Here is a 16,159-nt window from a genome sequence, read left to right as displayed (position 1 = left end):
GTTTTTCGAGACAGGGTTTCTCTGTGGCTTTGGAGCCTGTCCTGGAACTAGCTCTTGTAGACCAGGCTGGTCTCGAACTCACAAAGATCCGCCTGCCTCTGCCTCCCAAGTGAAGACTTTTTTTTAAAAAAAAAACTGAATTTGTATCTTTTTTTCTGTTAGGTGGTCTTAGTTTTCATATTAACTTCTATGTTGCCATGTGACTAGTAACTTAGGTGTCTAGAAGTAGTTGCAGAAGAAACTGCAAATGGTGAGACTGCTCAAGAAGGGTTAAATTTGGATCTGTCAAGTCTATTACTATTTCCCCTGTAGTACTTTGTCTTTGCTGTAATTACTTAAAATATTACCTCAACACTAAGATTGGATAAATATTCACTCATATTTTTGTCTATTTATCTTTCACAAACATATCAACTAGGTTGGCATGCTGTAAAAAAAACAATTTTTAAGAGTCTAAACATCCTATGTTTCATAATCTGTTGCTTTCCCACTGACCTGAAGTCTATTTTTTGTTTTGTTTTTTGTTTTTCGAGACAGGTTTCTCTGTGGTTTTGGAGCCTGTCCTGGAACCAGCTCTGTAGACCAGTCTGGTCTCGAACTCACAGAGATCCGCCTGCCTCTGCCTCCTGAGTGCTGGGATTAAAGGCGTGCACCACCACCGCCCGGCCCTGAAGTCTATTTTTATCAGTCTTAGAAGTTTTAAATATCTAGCTGAAATAAATCATGCTTTAAGAGAAAAATGAGACAAATAAAATTCCCGTTTCCATATGGCTGAGGAAAAAATCCTCCCTGACAAAAATTACAATGCTTTCTCTTCACTTAAAAGACAACTTTCTGGGGCTGGAGAGATGGCTCAGTGGCTAAGAGCACTGGCTGTTCTTCCAGAGGTCCTGAGTTCAATTTCCAGCAACCACATGGTGGCTCACAACCATCTGTAATGAGATCTGGTGCCCTCTTCTGGCATGTGGGCATACATGGAGGCAGAATGTAGTATACATAATAAATAAGACAACTTTCTGAATTTATACCCAACAGGTACATTTTAGAACACTTCTATTTGGAGCAAGAACAACAACAAAAAACTCCCCAGTTTCCTGGTACAGCTGCCTGTTTTACCAAACAAAGTCAAAGGCTGGGAGGAAGAAGAGCACCGAAAGTATCTTCTGGAAACTCCCCATGAACTCTAACTGTGCTGGTCCTGCTTGGTCACTCAGATGAAGCAACCACTCTCTATTTTAATGCCAGAAAGTTATATAAGTTCTGTAAGGGGAAAACTAATACTAGCCTTCATCAGTTTAGAGCAGAAACAGTTGTAATCTTGTTCTTTTTTTTCTTAAGATTTATTTATGTTATTTTATATGTATGCGTGCTTCTCTCACATGTATATCTATGTACCACAGGTATGACCTGTGGAGGTCAGAAGAAGGTGTCAGATCCTCTGGAACTGGAGTTACAAATGGTTGTGAGGCACAATATGGGTGCTGGGAATTGAACCCTGGTCTCTCCCCTAAAAGAACAAAGTTCTTAATTGCTGAGCCATTTCTCTGGCCTTTTCTTGTTCCTTACTTATATTTTTATGCATGAGCTAGCTTGCTGGAGCCCATTCTCTGTAGTGGGATGCCATGCTCAGCCTTAATGTAGGGAGGAGGGGCTTGGTCCTGCCCAACTTAAAATGCCAGACTTTGTTCACTCCAACTGGGAGCCCTTATTCTTTGGGAGAAGTTTAGGAGACGGGGGGGGGGGCAGGAGGAGTAGTGGGAGGGCGAACTGTGGTTGGAATGTAAAATAAAGAAATTAAAATAAAATTTAAAAAAATGAGAAATTAATTCATGAAAGAGTTTACTTATGAAACATTGTTACATTAATACACAGGGCAGGGAACCCTGAATGCTCTTCCGACTGGAGAGGGAGGGGGAGAGAAGTGGGGAGAGGGGGAGAGGAAGGGGAGGAGGGAGAGGAAGGTGGGGAGGCTGGGAGGAGGCAGAAATTTTTTTTTTCAATAAAAAAAAAAAAAAAGTCAGGCATGGTAAGTGAATAAAAGTCCATTATGGCCTCACTAAGTTTTAATGGCTTCATTAAAGGTTCTCTCTTTGAGATTAAGAAAAAAAGATGATGAAAGGTTAAAAAAAATGAGTACTTGAAAAATTCCTTCTATTGTAACTTATGGATAGAGAAGGTATTGCTAGCCTCAGGTCTGCAGATGAGCAAACAAGATCTCACCAGTTAATAAGTGTAGTAAAACAATCATTGCACTCTGGAGAAGAACTTTTCTGGCAGAACAGTGCACAGATGCTTTATTTCTTTCCTTCAATTTTGATTTTTGAAATAGTCTCACACTATTACCCAGACTGGCCTTGAAATCATGGTGATTCTTGCCTCTGTCATCCTCCCTCCCCCAAATTCCATGTCCTTAGATTGCAAGGTTGAACTGCCACACCTGGCATGACCTACTTCTTCCCCTGGTCAAGACTTCACCTTCTCTAAACCTCTGATGCCCTCATGCAAACACAACTACTCCTCTACTTGTTTTACATACACGATCTTTCAAAACTTGGGTTGCTAAGAGTGGAAAGGGCAGGAGGAACTTATGCAGGTATGGGTCCCAAAAGAAGATGAAACAAAACAAAGTAGAAACCAGATATTAAGGTAACACAAGATAGTTCAGGGGCAGAAAGGCTATTAAAAAGGAAATTCTTGGAGACATGGTGTAGAGAAGACCCAACAAGCACCAGAAACTGGGGCAGCAAGACAAACCCCAGATCTTAGCGTTCCAGACACTTCTCAATTCCATTAACAGCTTGGGTTTCAAGATTTCTAATCAAAATTCAGTTTCATTTTAAGACAGGGTCTCTCTACTTAAGTCTTGGGTGTCCTGGAATGACTGTGTTGACTAGGCTGGCCTTAAACTTGCAGAACTCAGCCTGCCTCTACCTACCAGAGGGCTGGAATTAAAGGTGTGTACCACCAGAGTTCAAATTCAACTTTAGAAACATCTGAACTTGAACAGCCAACCCCTCTCATAACACCAGTTTTGACTAACCAACATCATGTGACACTAAACATTCTTTTAAATAGTGAAACACCCCATTTATAGCTATATAAATATGTTATCACAACAAAGCAGAATGACACTGGCACAAACCAGACACAAACAGTGGAACAGAAAAGAAACCCGCACACCTATAACCACCCCATCCATCTATGACAAAGTGTCATAAATATTCCTTGGAAAAGCCTCTTTAACACATAGATCTTCGAAAACGATGTGTCCACATGCAAGAATGAAACCAGATCCACATCCTGACCAAAAATCAATTCAAAATGGAACCAAGATATGGAACCATACTAAAAGGCTGAATGGACTAAAAAAAAAAAAAACCTATAAAAATAAATACTTATATGCACAATGCAATTTTATTAAGCTATAATGAAGAAAAAAATGATGACTTTTGCAAGAAAATGGATGGAACTGGAGAGCATAGTGTAAAATAAACCAGACTAAGAGTAAATGAATTCTGCATTTTTGCAGCCATAGAATCTAGATTAAATTTACATGGGTGCAAGTGTTACCCCCTCCATACATGACATAAAAGGAGAAAGAGCATATACGAGGAGAGGAAAGGCTGCGAGAGAGAGAGAGAGAGAGAGAGAGAGAGAGAGAGAGAGAGAGAGAGAGAAAATGAGAATGTCACTATGAAATCTATCATGCTGTACACTAACTATTAAGAATACAATATTAACATCACCAAATAAATTTCATCCAAATTTTAATAATTTTTTGTAAGTTTAATAACGAAGAAATATTTCTCATTCTAAGTAATGAATAAGAATTATAAATATTAATAAAGTACTACTTAACTCTTTGAGATAGTCCTGTGTCAGAGAGTTAGGGATTTCGTGTAGCAGGTTTCACTAACCAGCTGCTATTCACTTACTGTAACTGATCCTTAAATAAAACCTACTCGCTATTTCTCTGCACAATTGCATCCATTTTCTGAGCCACTCAAAAGTTCTCTTTATTTTGATAAAGTTGATGGTAGTTATGGAGGTTGGATATATAACATGCAATGATGAAGAAACCCCAGGGGTTGAAATATACTCAGGTAAAGATGCAGGTTAAAAAGGCTAACCAGAAATCTGAGGATGATTGCATGGACAGTGAACTGTACTCTGGGCGTGGGGCACATTTGTCTCTCACCATCCTTGCCTGTCTTTGACCTAATATACTTCTGAGTTGGTTCTAGCGTGGAGTAAACACATGGTGACCTGGGAATGGGAAGGAACCATGCCCATGCACCTACCTCAGCCTCACTCAGATCTAACACCTTCCATCATCAATACTGTAACGTTAGAGCCTGGACTTTCATGTACAGTTTTCAAATGAGGTCTTTGTCCATCCAATTATTAGAAACTCTAATAATAACAAATCCAGGTGTTTCTGGATAATTCTGAGGTCTTTACTGGGTGCTGTTTTAAACATAGGAAGTGTGTGTAGTTGAGAAATAAACACTATTTAGAACTAAATCTTAAGTAAATTGAAGGCAACAATAATTTCAGGTCTCCATTTACTCAAACCTTTCCAAACAAGTTACTAAATCCAAAACACTAAGTAAAACACAAACGATACTCTCTAAATTACATCATTTTTATAGTTTATTATATGTCAAGAGAGACATAGGTAGTCAAGCATACTGTATAGAAGTTAAAAATTTCTAAAGTTAGAGCCGGGCGGTGGTGGTGCACGCCTTTAATCCCAGCACTCGGGAGGCAGAGGCAGGCGAATCTCTGTGAGTTCGAGACCAGCCTGGTCTACAAGAGCTAGTTCCAGGACAGGCTCCAAAACCACAGAGAAACCCTGTTGTCTCGAAAAACCACAAAAAAAAAAAAAAATTCTAAAGTTAGCCCAGTGGTAATCAAATCAGTTTAATGCCTGAAATGAAGAGCGTGTCACTCATGGTTCTCCACCACTTCTACTCCATCTGTAAACGCTGTCTCCTCCCCAATACGAGACTCTGCGGGAAGAAGCCGCAGCTCTGACCAGGTCAGTGGACTAGTAATGTCCCCGAATCTGCAGAACTCCACCAAATAGTCCAGAACACTGAGACATAACTAGCCTTTTCCGCTCTCATTCCCTCCAGAGATGACCCACTGACTCAGGTAGTCAGATCAATCTGTTCTTGGACATTCTGTTGTCTTAAAATTTCTCAGTTCGAATTTCTAATACAGTAATTACATTCCACTCCAACAAAACTTTAGTGAGAAGTCACAAAAGTCTATTTACTAATTTATTAGGGAGTGCATGAAAGACAAACTCATGAATACAGAACAAAGCAGATGCAGCCGCTGATCCAGCCACCCGTGCCCGAGAGTCAAGAACACCAGCTTCTTCGAGGCTTATTCAGTTCTGACCAAGAGAGTGTTATCTGTCAGTTACTCAGAGAAAATCATGCCCATAGGGCAAGTCACCCCACCAAATGTCATTGGCTAATAGATCAAGCTCCCAGAACAAAAATCTTCTTGGGTTCCTGTAGTGATATTTTGTTTGTGATCTAAAAATTAAAGCTTGCCTGAAGATCAGAGTGTGGAGCTAGCCACTAGTTAACCATAGAGGCCAGGCAGTGGCAACACACACTTTTAATCCCAGCACCGGGGTGACAGAGGCAGACGGATCTCTGTGAGTTCAAGGCCACCCTGGGCTACACAAAGTTGATCCAGTCTAAAAGAGAAACAGAGCCAGGTGGTGGTAGTTTACATCTTTAATTCCAGCACCAGGGAGGTGGAGACGGGGCAGAGAGGAATATAAGGCAGGAGGAGACAAGAGCTCATTGGATTCAGTCTGAGGATTCGTGCAGACAGGATCTTGCCCTCTTCAGTCTGAGGATTTGGTAGAGGTAAAAAGTCTCTCTAGTGGCTGGCTCCTTTACTTCTCTGATCTTTCAGCATCTACCCTAATATCTGACTCCAGGTTTTTATTATGAAGACCAATTAGAATTCACACTACAGTTCCAATAGTTTTTAAAAGCAAAAAGTGGTTCTGAAACAAACAAACAAAAAGTTGAGTACCATTGGTATAAACTGTGGAAAGTCAATATACAAAGAACAGAAAAAAGTTTATATGTAGTTTAAGTAAGTTAAGTGATGACAAATCAAGTCCCCCATCCCCCCCACTGGGAGGTGGTTGCACACACCTTTAACCCTAGCACTTCGGAGGCAGAGGTGGCAGATCTGAGAGTTTGAGGTCAGCCTGGTTTACAGATTGAATTCCAGGACAGACAGGGCTACACAGAAAAACCCTGTCTGGGTTTTTCTTCTTCAACCATTGTCTATTAAGGTAATACACTTATGCCAAATCTTGCCTTTGCATTGATTCTTCCTTCTTTTAAGAATCCACATTTCTTTAAGGGAGAATGTCATTTCACCGCTCTTCAAGACCCAACACAAATGTTACTACCACGTAAGAGGAAAAATCTAGAGACAAAATACTAATGACTGCCCACTAAGGGGTACAAAGAATAGAGAGAGGGCTGGAGAGATGGCTCAGTGGTTAAGAGCATTGCCTGCTCTTCCAAAGGTCCTGAGTTCAATTCCCAGCAACCACATGGTGGCTCACAACTATCTGTAAAGACATCTGCATCCTCATCTGGCCTTCAGGCATACAGACAGAATATTGTATACATAATAAATAAATAAATAAATAAATAAATAAATAAATAAATTAAATAAATAAAAAGAATAGAGAGAGCAACAGAAGGCGCACACTGTTTCTTTTGGGGATGAGAAAATGTTCTGGAGGGAACAGTGGTGACAGCTTTAAAATCCTGTACAAATACTAAAATACATTAATATGTACCCTTTTAGATGGTGACTTTTATGGTATGTGCATTATATCTGATTAATAGAAGGAAGTAGGTAGAGAATATAGGCCTTTCAAGTTTTCCCAAGGTTTTCTACTTTATCTTGAGAGTAGTAAGAAGATGCTGGAGGTTTTAGGTAGAGTACAATGCAGATATTCCAAAACTACTTTCTGTATAAATAAAAGGCACCTCATAGATACACGACCTAGAACTCAATCCACAGAACAGAGAGTTCTTTTTCTGACTTGAAGCTATTATTTGTAATTGCTGCTTCTTAGAAAATCCCTTCAGGTTGACCTGAAGTCTCTGTTCAGAAAGGTAAGCTGCCAGTTGTGCTATCTGATCTACTGTTGGTGCAGGAGAATTGTCCGTATTCTGTCAATCATATTATAAATAAATGCTGATTGGCCAGGCAGGAAATATAGGTGGGAAGTAAAAACGATGTAATGAGAACAGGAGAATTCTGAGAAGGAGGAAGTTGATTCCTCCCACTCCTGCCCAGATCACCAAAGCAGCAGGATGTGATCTGCACCATTGAAAAAAGGTACTGAGCCACATGGCTAACATAGATCAGAAAAATGGGTTAATCAAGATGTGAGAGTTAGCCAGTAAGAGGCTAGAACTAATGGGCCAATCAGCTTTATAACTTATAGAGACCAATGTGTGATTTTCTTTGGGGCTAAACAGCTGGGGGAACTGGGCAGGACAAAAACCCCAACAACAAGCAAGGTCTGGCTGGCCCTTCATGTTACATACCGCAACTCCTTGATGTGCCACTGAAAGATAATTCTATGAGGATCTCCAAGGGCCAGATTGCAAAAGAAAGGACTAGAAGAACTGTGGTCTAATAGTTCAGCAGGGAGCTCTGAGTGGTATCCTTCTTGCCATGTAATATTGAGTCTTAATTATGCTGATACATGTATGATAAATTACAGTTTCCATAAATGGGGAGTTGTTCTGATTTCTAAAATCATAGTGCTGACCTGGAATTCCAGAATTACTAGTTTGCTACACTGAAAGTAATACACAAACAATGCTAAAGGGTAAAGGGAAAAATACTGTAATTTAGTAACAGAATCTCGCACTCTAGAGTTAAGCTCCTAACATACCAATTCTAGGTATACAGTCGAGAATCTCTTGCACAGGTGCACTATGAGGTAATATCAAGATCAAAGATGACAGCATTATTTATAAGAGTAAAACAATGAACAAATAAAATTTCCATTAGAAAAACGAATGGGTTATGTAGAGAGTGGGCAAAAGCACCTTGTCTTAAGTACTGCCATTTTGACTTCAGACTCCACTTTATCTGTAGGCTGAAACAAAGTTCAAGTTCTCAAGCTTTAGGGGAGCTGAGAACTTTCCAATAGCTGACCCACCTCCTTCTTAAACAGTATTAATAGTCTGTTATGCTCCTTAGCTGTTTAAAACATTATGGCTGTTCCTAGAAACAGAAAATAAATGAATATGATTAGAACTAAAATACTTACATTCTATGTTGGTTGACAATAGTGTGGTGTGGGAGAATGGTTTGTACTCCGTCAATTATATTTTAAATAAATGCTGATTGGCCAGTAGCCAGGCAGGAAGTAGAGGCTGGACAACCAGACAGGAAGTAGAGGTGGGTCAAAGAGAAGAGGAGAATTCTGGGAAGGAGGAAGCCCATTCCTCAGCAGTCCTGACCCTACCACAGAAGCAGTAAGATGTGACTGCCCTGCTGAATAAGGTACTGAGCCACATGGTTAACACAGATAAGAATAATGGGCTAATAATGGGTTAATATAAGTTATAAGAGTTAATAAGAAGCCTGAGCTAATGCGCCAGTCAGTTTACAGTTAATGTAGACCTCTGTGTGATTTCTTGGGACTTAACGACTGAGGGGACCAGGCAGGATAGAAACCTCACTAAACAATGGTGAAACACATAGGGAAAGCCGTATTGATAGTCTGTTTGTGTTCTAACAAATAAAGCTTGCCTGAAGATCAGAGTGCAGAGCTAACTACTAGAGGCCAGGCAGTGGTGGCTCGCACTTTAATCCCAGCACCAGGGAGGTAGAGACTGGAAGTGATATGGCTGTATGGCTAGGTGGAGAGAGGAATATAAGGGGGGAGGAGACAGGAGTTCAGTGCAGTCTGAGGTTTAGTGGAGACAGCTGTAGTCTGAGGATGGAGTCCGTTTGAGAAGACAGTCTGAAGACAAGATCACCATTTTGGTCTGAGGATTCAGTAGAAGTATAAGGTCTCTCTAGTAGCTGGCTTCACTACTTCTCTGATTTTCAGCATTAACCCCTCTATCTGACTCCGGGTTTTTATTAAGAAAATTAGAACTCATGCTACAGTTAGACCTTAATCTTTGACTCCTGATTGGTGAAAATTGTAACTATAACTTGGCAACAAGTGTTTGTGTTTTTTGTGCTTATAAACCCCACTCCTGCCCTTGCTCGGGGCTGTTAGGAGAATCAAGGTTCTTGAGTCCTTGTCCTGCAGCCCTGATAGATTAACAACCCAATTATGTGGTACTTATTAAATGCTTTGGAACCCATAAGTGCTGTCTCTCTCCTTCCTCATGGCACATGGCTGGAACAGTTTCCTTATGATAAATACACAGTGAAATACCCTACAGTAAAGCAAAAATTTAAAGTCCATATGGATGAATCCCAATATAAAATTTTAAAAAATTAACTTGTGAATGTAACAGGGTATAATATCAACAAAGACCATATTTTGTTGTCAGAATAGTAGCTACAAAGTAGATAAGAAGGAGATGTTCACAGGAATCACACAGGCAGCTTCCATTTTATTAGTAGTATTTCATTTTTGAAGCCATCAAAATGAGTATTTATCATTCTTTGAGATTATTTTTATATTATTTCAGAATTTTACACCATACAGTTTTAAAATTTCAATACCAAAGCTTGCAAACTAAGGCCTTTGGTCCAAATCTAATGAAGAAGCATCTCATTATAGGGTCCAACTAAAAAATCTAAAATACAAATGAAGGTAAAACTAACTCATAAGTAACTGAATATAATCATGGATGTAGCTGTAGAAAAATAGTAAGGTTATGTCTTAGTCAGCTTCAGCTGCCAACTTGACACGGCCTAGAGTCATCTGAGGAAACCTCAGTTTGAGTTTCTGCCCTGACTTCCCTCAATGACATCCTGGAAGTATGAGCCAAATAAACCCTTTCCTCTTCAAGTTGCTTCTGCACAGAAAGAAACTAGAACAATGAAGACAGATTGAGTGGCAATGGGAAGAGAATAAACCTAAGCTTTAGAGCACTACTGACTAAAATAACATTAATAATATAGGCAAACACTATCAACATATGGCTTCTGAGGGCTTGAAATGTGGATATAGTGACTGATAAGAACATTCACATTTATTTCTAATAACAGTCATATACCTAGTGCTATCATATCGAGGATGTAGCTTTAGGGTCTCACAGCCACATTAACAACACCTGCCACCTGAAGCTTAAAATGGAAGTGATTACTGAAGGGAAATGGGGCTGGGGAATTGCCTCTACTTTGGAACCCTTGGCCACCAAGTGAAAACACATGTGAATAAGAACAAGGGCAGGCTGCAGATTTAAGAATCAAAGAATTAATTGAAATTGGGCCAAATCTTTCCAAGAAATAAAATGTAAAGCAAGAGAGGCAGATGCTATGGGACAATGGTCTTGTATCCTGTCACTTGTATTGTTTTAATAAAATGCTGATGGCCAGGCAGGAAGTAGAGGCGGGGCAATGAGAACAGAATTCTGGGAAGAGGAAAGATTCAGTCTGCAGTTATCACAGAGGAAGTCAGACACAGAGCAAGCAAGATGAGAACGCCTCACTAATAAAAGGTACCAAGCTATGTGGCTAACAAAGACAAGAAAAATGGGGTAATTTAAGACATAAGAATTAGTTAATAAGAATCTTGAGCTAACAGGCCAATCAGTTTATAATTAATGTAGATTTCTGTCTCTCTCTCTCTGCTCTCTTCTCTTTTTTGAGACAGGGTTTCTCTGTAGCTTTGGAACCTGTCCTGCAACTGGCTCTTGTAGACCAGACTGGCCTCAAACTCACAAAGATCCACCTGCCTCTGCCTCCCGAGTGCTGGGATTAAAGGTGTGCACCACCATCGCCCGACCGTAATGTAGATCTCTGATGGAGGAGGGTTATCTGTCTATGTGTTACTTTCACTGGTTAATAAAGAGAGTGCCTTGGCCCTTTGATTGGTCAGAAAATTAGGTAGGCGGAGTAAACAGAACAGGATGCTGGGAGGAAGAAGGCAGTGAGGCAGACGCCATGGAGCCAGCCGCCAGGTCAGACATGCTGAATCTTTCCCGGTAAGCCACCACCTCGTGGTGCTACACAGATTATTAGAAATGAGTTAATCAAGATGTGAGAATTAGCCAATAAGAGGCTGAAACTAATGGGCCAGGCAGTGTTTAAATGAATACAATTTGTGTATTGTTATTTTGGGGGCTAAGCTAGCCATGCGGGAGCCGGGCCTACAGCTCATCACTACAGATCTCTGCATGTTTCTTTGAGACTGAATGACTGTGGGACCAGGCTCGACAGAAACTACTGCCAAGAGGCAGAGAGTCAGGCTTGAAATCTGGGGGGTTTCATGCTAAGTCATCAATGAACAAACATGATTTTCATTCTAATTCATGAAGCAAACTGACATTAGTAGATGAATCAGGAGTATAACAGCTAGTTACAGTACAGACATCAGAAGAGCTGTAAGTAAAATAAAATAGATGAGCTATACAATCCAAGTGTGACTGAGATCTTGAGTTGATGGTGAGCAAGGAGTGTACACCAATGTTTTTCCTCTTCACTTGACAAACAAGAACAAAGTCTGCAGTAGGATTTGGTGATGCAGATCTGCAATCCTAGTGCTTGGGAGATGGAAGTAGGAGGATCAGGCACTCTACGCCAAACTCAGCTACATAGTGAGTATCTGAGGTCAGGCTGCACTGCATGAGACCCTACCTCAAAAACAAAATAGTTGCTTATCTTTTAGTCTTTTGCACAATTATCAACCATGACACATTTATTTAATTTTCACTGTTGACAAATTTGGTTTGAAAATAAAAACCTTAAGATTATTAAGTTTTAAAATATTTCATTAGATCAATACTTGATGTATTTTCTACTCTTATCCACTTCCTTCTTCACCCAAACCCTAAAGAAAATATTACACAAGGTTCTGAAAAGAAAAAAAGAAAGCTTGCATACTGTGTAAGAGCATGCCACAAACAGTAACATGAAAGAGGGCAAGTTGCCTCACTTTTCAGTCAACTGAGCTGCTTTCCATACATAAGATGAGATCATTTTTTTTTTTTTTTTTAGTTTTTCGAGACAGGGTTTCTCTGTAGCTTTGGAGCCTGTCCTGGCACTAGCTCTTGTAGACCAGGCTGGCCTCGAACTCACAGAGATCCGCCTGCCTCTGCCTCCCGAGTGCTGGGATTAAAGGCGTGCGCCACCATCACTCGGCTAAATTTTCTGAGGTGCTATTAATAGTTTTGTTTATTTTAGTTGAGGTTAAAAACAAACAAATGCTCTGCTTGATGTTATACACACCCAGAGTAAGATATTCAGTAGCTGTTCTAATCAGCACTGGAATAAGGAATAAAGAGTATTCTTTGGGAAACATAAATATTTATGTGTCAATGTGATGGGGAAAAAGTATGTTTTTTTTTCCCCATAGAAAGTTACTAGACAGGGGCTGGAGAGATGGCTCAGTGGTTAAGAGGACTGCCTGCTCTTCCAAAGGTCCTGAGTTCAATTCCTGGCAACCACATGGCGGCTCACAACCATCTGTAATGAGGTCTGGTGCCTTCTTCTGGCCTTCAGACATACACACAGACAGAATATAGTATACATAAAAAATAAATAAATATTTAAAAAAGAAAGTTACTAGACAATAGCACAGGCTATGATGTCAGAGACTTTGATTTACCTCCTTGCTGCTACACTAACAAGACCTCACTGAACCTCTTATATCTGGAAAACTAAGCAAGCATATTAATATCTATTTGGAAAAAAAGCACAGAAATTAAAACCTTTTAAAAGTACCCAGCATACCTAATACAGTGAAGTTTACTATACTAATAGATAGTTGCTCCAGTCTTTTGTTTTTTCGAGACGGGGTTTTGCTGTAGTTTTAGAGCCTGTCCTGGAATTAGCTCTTGTAGACCAGGCTGGCCTCGAACCCACAGAGATCCACCTGCCTCTGCCTCCCAAGTGCTGGGATTAAAGGTGAGCACCACCACTGCCTGGCAGTTGCTCTAGTCTTACTCCCAAGTGCTGAGACTCTTTACTCACCTTCCTACACACACACACACACACACACACACACACACACACACACACACACACACGCATGCACCTCAGAAAATTTAAGACTTGTTAAAAATGTATTGTAATTTCAGTAATGACAGCAAAAAAAATTAGATGAACCTCACTCATTTGCTCTTCACAGGAGCCAAAAGAGAAAGATAATTCAGAATTATCTCTTATTTAATAAATGAATTCTAAACAGCAAGTTTTATGTTTACAACTTTTTTACTTTTCTCATATGCTAGGGATCAAAACTAAAACCTTGTGCAGGCTGAGTTAATGACACTACCCCTTCGGTCAGAAAAATGTCACAGCACTGAATCCAAGCCTTGGCTGTAATTTCCCCATTTGTAAAATGGCAAATGATTAATCTTTTGAGGATTAAAATAAGATTGGTTGCTCATTTCTTTGTATAGTAAGTGTTAATTTACAAATATCTAACATGGAGTAGAACTTATAGGTCTAGCAGAAGTGCCCCTGGGATAAGCAGGAGTGGAGCCATGGTCTCCTGAAATGCAGCCATTCCCTGGGGCAAAGGGTCAACAGGTTAGGGAGGTCTGAGAGGAACCCAGGTCATTCCCTGGGGCAAAGGGTCAACAGGTTAGGGAGGTCTGAGAGGAACCCAGGTCATTCCCTGGGGCAAAGGGTCAACAGGTTAGGGAGGTCTGAGAGGAACCCAGGTCATTCCCTGGGGCAAAGGGTCAACAGGTTAGGGAGGTCAGAGAGGAACCCAGATCTGAAAACAAGACACAACAGAGTACAGGATGAATTTTTATCATTCTCCAAAGAGGCAAGCTAAGAGTAACAAACGTTACTGGGTCTTACAAATGACCCAGGTATCACCTACAGTGAAGCTCAAAGCTCACCGTTACCATGGCTGCCTTGAGCTAAATAAACAAAAATATTCCACTTTCCCCCCAAATCCTGTTCAACTACTTTAAAGCCAGCACCAGGTGCTCATAACTCCCATGATACCCTGAGGGAACTACAAGACAACAGCAGCTACTTACTCTGGCTCCAAGACACAGCCCCAGCCAAGACTATTTCAGACAGTTTTCCTATGACTGTTTCTACCTAGACCACAGGTAGAGCCCCCACCTTGACTGACTGGCCAACAGAGGCACCAATGCTAGTGGCTGATGCAGAAAAGACAATGCCAAAACTCAGCATGCACAAGGGATCTGGTTTTGATCCCTAGCATGTGGGAAAAGTAAAAAGTTGTAAACATAGAACTTCGTTTATTAAATAGGAGATAATTCTGAGTATCTTTCTCTTTTGGCTCCTGTGAAGATTGGTAAACAAAAACCTGCATCTGTCTGAGAGGTGTGCTGTGATTGCTGCAAACAACTCTCGTATGGCTGAACAAGCAGTCTTTCTTTGGCTCATTTTTGGAAGATGCCTTCCTATGCTGCCTTCCCTGATGCTGTCAATATCAGGCCCAATAAGGCTTCTCTAAAGTAATCTTTCCTAAACGATTTCAGCAATGGTAGTTAGTTAGTTAGTTAGTTAGTTAGTTAGGTGGTATCACAAAGAGCAGCAGCAGAGGTCACAGTAGAGTAAAGAAGTGGCAACAGCAGTGACCCAGTGTTGCCAGGACAATGAACAGCATGAATGATGGGACAGCTGAAGAAAGGCAGAGCTGAACAGTTGGCACACAGAGCTGCAGCAATTACAAAACAGGGCCACTGAGAAGGTTCACCAGGCAAAAGTGCTTGCTGAACAAATCTGGCACAAACCTGATAATCTAAGCTTGATCCTGGAGATCCATGTGGTGGTGTGCATCTGTAATCTTACCACTGTATACGAGCAGAAACAGGATAATCACCTGGAAGTTATGGGCCACCTTTTAAAAGTTATCCTCGGGCTGGAGGGATGGCTCAGACGTTAAGAGCACTGGCTGCTCTTTCAGAGGTCCTGAGTTCAATTCCCAGCAACCACATGGTGGCTCACAACCATCTATAATGAGATCTGGCATGTGGGCATACACGGAGGCAGAGTGTTGTATACATAATAAATAAATAAATAAATAAAAGTTATCCTTCTGTTCTCTACAAGTTTACACGTGTGCTATGACAGCCACCTGCATGCACACATAATACATTTTTCTCTCTTCACCTCCACACATATACAATAGTAAATAAAACAAAAAAATTAAAGACAGGTGGAACTGCAAGACTGGTGGTTGACAGCAGCAGAGGCAGTGTAGATGCATTCCAAAGGTGGCAACTGTGACAGCTGTGGTAGCCCAAGAAGCAGCAGAACAGTTTGAGAAGCAGCTGGAACAAGAAGGACAGCAGAAACAGAGCACTGAGGCTGAAGAAGAATGCAATACCAAAGAAGCTGTGAGTTTCAGAGAGCTGCAAAGCCTTTAGGACGACTGGTCTCAGACTTCCCAAGCCTGGAGTTAGAATGCTGGTTCCTAAGAAAGGCTTTAAAATCCCAACAACTAGGCCTTCCCGGACACAGCAGGGCACTTGTTGCACAAGCAGAAGGAACTGAGTTCAGATCCCTAGCCCATGAGGAAGTGGGGGACACAGGAAGGTCACTGGGTTTACTGGCTGCCAGCCTAGTTCCTGGTTCCGTGAGAGATCCTGCCTCAAGCAAGTAAGGCAGAAGATACACAACCTTCTCCTCCATTTTCCATATGAGTACACAGGTGCACACACATATCTATAAACCAGAAGGGGTTGGGGTAGAATAAGAGAAGAAAGTACCCCCCCTTAATAGATGATAGGTATCAAATCCAGGGCATCATGGCATTGTACGTGCTAGAAAAGCACTGCATCTCTTGAGCTATGTCCACAATTCAAGAAAAAAAATTAAAGTTAAAAAAAATAGTCAGACATGGAGGCATAATGTAATCCACACCTGTAATCCTGGGGCTGGAGAACCTCAAATTCAATGACAGACATCAAGGTCACTATAGTAAGAGCTTACCTCAGCCTACACACACACACACACACACACA

General features: G+C 40.9%; 1 protein-coding gene across 2 annotated transcripts in view; it reads right to left on the bottom strand.

Moving 5' to 3' along the window:
* Fchsd2 (FCH and double SH3 domains 2) overlaps positions 1-16,159 on the bottom strand; it is a 213,763-nt gene that overhangs the window by 72,479 nt on the left and 125,125 nt on the right. The gene's annotated exons all lie outside the window — the stretch shown is intronic.

Source organism: Microtus ochrogaster, unplaced genomic scaffold (assembly GCF_000317375.1).
Source record: "Microtus ochrogaster isolate Prairie Vole_2 unplaced genomic scaffold, MicOch1.0 UNK41, whole genome shotgun sequence".
Taxonomy (NCBI): Eukaryota; Metazoa; Chordata; class Mammalia; order Rodentia; family Cricetidae; genus Microtus; species Microtus ochrogaster.
Note: the sequence above shows the minus strand (reverse complement) of the source record. Positions and strands in the feature narration are given on the sequence as shown.